The 4,530-nt window shown below is 45.1% G+C and overlaps 1 long non-coding RNA gene across 1 annotated transcript; it reads left to right on the forward strand.

Moving 5' to 3' along the window:
• The first annotated feature begins 3,196 nt into the window (after positions 1–3,196).
• LOC123332752 lies at positions 3,197–3,988 on the forward strand. Its single transcript, XR_006549777.1, has 2 exons — positions 3,197–3,291; positions 3,827–3,988. It is a non-coding gene; the product is annotated as an uncharacterized LOC123332752 (long non-coding RNA).
• The last annotated feature ends 542 nt before the right edge of the window (positions 3,989–4,530 follow it).

Below are 4,530 nucleotides of genomic sequence, written 5' to 3' on the forward strand. Positions count from 1 at the left end.
GACGCTGGGCAGGACACGGTGGCCATCTGCTGGGGGCGGGGTGGGGGTGGATGGGGAGATGACCAGTCGTAGGGGAATCGACTTCAGTGGCGCTCACTTGTTACCAGGGGGTCCAGCAGAAGGGCACGCCCCTCCCAGCCTCTTTAAGGAGAACGATCACCAGCCAGGGCCTGGGGTAAGCAGGCAGGAATGTCAGGCCTGGGCATAGGTGTGGGTGAAGCAGGCCCTGGCGGGGCAGGAGATAGAGGGTAAGAGGACAGCCATCCTGAGTGGCCTGACCATACGCTTGTCATTATGCACTTGTCCAGACCCACGGAATGCACACCTTAGTGAACCGCAGTGTAAACTGTAGACTCTGGGGGATGGAGGGTGGGTCTCTGACAGTAGCTGAAATATCACTCACTCAGATACTGAGAGGCGGGGAGGCTGAGTGTATACTGGAACCCTCTGTACTTTCTGCTCCAATTTGCTGTGAACTCAAAATTGCTCTGAAAGATAGTCTATTAAAAACATATTATCAACTATTAACTACGTGGCCTGTTTGCTTGGTTTCTTTAATTATCCTGATCATTACTAACATCGGTATCTTTATTCAAAGATTACTTTTATACCATGGTATAATTACCTCCGAAACTTTATTTCCTTAAATAAAGTATATTAGTTCCCCTCAAAGAATGATACAATTAACTTGTTTGCTTTTTCTCCCCCATCTCACTCCTTGGTCACTTGTTTTATATTTATTAGTATGCTTATCCCTAGTTTTTGTCTTGGTACAGTTACATATCTTTATGCTTTAATTACCTTATTGGCTTTAAGCTATATTCTAGCCCTGCCCAGCTCCTGAGGATTAAGCCTTCAATGAGCTTATTCTAATTTCCCATCTTTCTTGCCCCTTTTCAGCCACGTTTCTCCTTCCTAAGTTGTTTCGGGCCCTATAGCATACATATGAAAGTCTTTTCCCCTAGTCCTTATGTTTGTTTAGGTCTTAGTTCTCTGTTTAAATAAACACCACAGAGTTTTTGGCTTTTCCTGTTATTTCCCTAACTCGTTCGGCGGAATTTCAGCCTTTATGAATGTCCTCAGGAAGCCTCAGGGGTGCCGTGCTGTCTGGGGTAGCTCTCATTCTCAGGGGTGGATTTCGGCTGCAGACCGGAGAGACACCGCTCAGAGTGCCTCCTGAGGCTTCAGTGGACCCAAGCTCCAGGGGCGCCCTCCAGGATGCAGAGACGGATGGAAGCTCTTACACTCAGAAGGTGCATCTATGCTGGTGGTTTTAACAACCCCCTATGCTTCCGCGCTCTCTTCTTTCCAGTGCCTCTTGAGCTGCTTCTGCCCCCATCGGTGACGTTGGCAGTCTTTATACATAATTCTCAGTGTGTGGGTTAGATCTGTCTCTTGGTTTCACTGAAAAAAAAAAAAAAAGGAGTGTGCAAAATGGCTTTGTTCTCCTTATTGCTTTGTTATGATTTCCAGGAGGATAGGAGAAAAATGCTGACTCACAAAGCTTTGTTTGCACTGATGCTTAGAAGCTTTTAAGTTCCAAACATATGGCTTTCTTTTCGTTGTACTTCTGGAATATTTAGTTCTAATTTTATTGCTTCATGGTCAAAGAACAGGGTCAGTATGGTACCGATGCAATGATTTTGGTTGAGAATTTCTGTGCCTCTCAGGGTCCAGTGTGTCCTTGAAAAGAAGAATGCATTTTCTAATTGGTGGATGCAGGGTTCAATATACGCTTAGGAGTTGAAGATTGTTTATTGTTTTGTTTATAGATTTTCCATCCTTTAATTATTTTTTTCTGCTTATTCTATCATTTGTTGATGGCTCAGGTGGCTCAGTTGCTAAGTTGTGTCCAACTCTTGGGACCCCATGAACTGTAGCCTGCCAGGCTCCTCTGTACATGGGATTTCCCAGGCAAGAATACTGGAGTGGGTTGCCATTTTCTTCTCTAGAGGATGTTCCCAACCCAGGGATTGAACCTGGGTCTCCTGAATTACAGGTGGATTCTTTACCAACTGAGCCACCAGGAAAGTCCATATCATGTGTTAAGAGGGTTGTGTTACACTCCCCACCATGACTTCAGATCTGACTGTTTTCCTTATAATTTTCTCAATATTTTTTGTCTTAGGCTTTTTTTTTTTGTTGTTGTTGTTGTTATTTGTATAGGACTGTGAAGAAGGCTGAGCTCCGAAGAATTGATGCTTTTGAACTGTGGTGTTGGAGAAGACTCTTGAGAGTCCCTTGGACTGCAAGGAGATCCAACCAGTCCATTCTGAAGGAGATCAGCCCTGGGATTTCTTTGGAAGGACTGATGCTAAAGCTGAAACTCCAGTACTTTGGCCATCTCATGTGAAGAGTTGACTCATTGGAAAAGACTCTGATGCTGGGAGGGATTGGGGGCAGGAGGAGAAGGGGATGACAGAGGATGAGATGGCTGGATGGCATCACTGACTCGATGGATGTGAGTCTGGGTGAACTCCAGGAGTTGGTGATGGACAGGGAGGCCTGGCATGCTGCGATTCATGGGGTCGCAAAGAGTCGGACACGACTGAGTGACTGATCTGATCTGATCTGATCTGATACGTCTTGAGGCTATGCTGTTTAGGTCACAAAAGTTTGCAAGTTTTTGATGCCTGAAATGGACTAACTTGGCTCCTAGGGTGGCAGCATGGGGCCAGTGTCAGGATGTCAGGATGGTATGATAGGACTACCTGGATGGTTCTTTGTGGATGCCCCACTGGGACCCGGTAGGGAGGGCTGCCCAGGGCTCAAGGGGCCAAGGTCCTGGCCCCCATCATGAGTCTAACACACACTTGGAGGCACTTACTGTTCTCGCCTTTCCTCAGGTTCTTACTTCCTTTCCAGCAGCTTCATTTCTGCACAGATTGGTCTATTTTTCTCCATTTCCATCGAATATAATTTTCCTGCCCCAATTCTTGCCTTTGTCAGATTGTGTGTCTCCTTGGTGTTTCTTTCTGAGATCTTTGAAAGCTCCAAATAAAAGTGCACGTATTTACGTGGCGTGAATAATGCATGAATCCGTTCCTTTCAGTGCATGAAACTATGCCCTGTGTAATGTCACTCATTAGTCTCTATTGCGAAAAAGGTGGGAGAAGGTCAATAGGGTTCAAGGTAATTAGTCTTTGATTAGCACCTGAGAAGCTAAATAAAAGAGCACATTTACCCCCGTCAACTTGAGTTGATAAAACCACAATTCCTGTTGGAGGCAAGGCATGGTGTTCAGGGTGGTGATGGAGAAAAATCTTTGTGTTAATATGAGCATAAGTCAAGGTAAATATTTATCTGGGAAAACAGACAGGAACCATTCCAAAGTATTCATCAGAAGATATTTTTGTTAAAGAGTATCTGTCACCAGAAATCTAAAATCTTTATACACATTTAGTGATAAAAATGTGAAATAGTGATATTGCAGCTCCAATTAAGCCTCCTGTTTTCCCAGTTGAGTCAGGCTCTTAAAGAAGACTATTTCTCTTTGTGATCTTTTCAGGTAGGCTCGTAAAAGCCAACTCTTTCATTGGGAATGCTTTTGTGCAACTGAATGACAGGGTTGTGATGGCTGAGAACCGGGGCCCACCCTCCCCCAGGGAGGCAAGAGCAGGGTGTGTCGTTCATAGTTTTTATGCTGGAGCCTCATGCACTTTTGAACGCCAAACATGCTCAGTAAATCCTCTTGAAAAGGAAAAGGTGCAGGGATTTTCTGTGGATGTAAATGGCTTTACCCTGGCCTCGCTTTTTTTCCTCTTTCTGCTTTTCCATGCTCTGAACCTCTTGTTCATCCTAACGTTTGTCTTGCCTCTCACACTAGGAGCTTTGGCAGGATCCGTAACGGTCCCTTCTCTAACCGAGCACAACACTACAAGGCCATCCCAGGATAGACCACCACACGTGTCTTCCACCTGCTTTTTGTCTATGGAAAAACTTTTAGTCAAAGAGTAAATTTAATCAGAGAAGAGAGAACATGCTGAAAGAAAGGAAAACATTCAAGCAAGATAAAACAATAATACTTGAGCTGCTAAACAAAGTCAACATCTTTAGTTCTTTCTCAAGGACTGTACGTGGTATTCTGAGCCATGTCCTCCGAGCTGTTTTGCTCATAGGAAACCACCACCAGGTGGGAGAAGTTAACCGCCTACTGCCCACAAGCATGTAGACCCCAGAATAGCTGGAACCAGGTTGATGATGCTGTCTCCTAATTACTTCACCACCAGCCAATCAGAAGAATGTCCACGAGCTGACCACGCCCTGGCCCTTGAGCACTAGGAGACTCCTCACCACTCACCTGGATGGACTCACAGTCTCAAGGGCATTAGCCTGCCATGGCCCCCTTTGCTTGGCAGAGGAAAAAGCTGTTTATTTTTTACTTACTTCACCCCAAACTCTGTCTCCCAGACTTAATCTGGCACCAGTGCACAGAGCCTAAATTTTACCAACATTCTCTCAAATGGGGTGAGAAAAGGAGGGCTACAGGCTAGAACTCTTTTTAGCCTAAAATTGAATCAGAGGGCACAA

Source organism: Bubalus bubalis, chromosome 1, assembly GCF_019923935.1.
Source record: "Bubalus bubalis isolate 160015118507 breed Murrah chromosome 1, NDDB_SH_1, whole genome shotgun sequence".
NCBI lineage: Eukaryota > Metazoa > Chordata > Mammalia > Artiodactyla > Bovidae > Bubalus > Bubalus bubalis.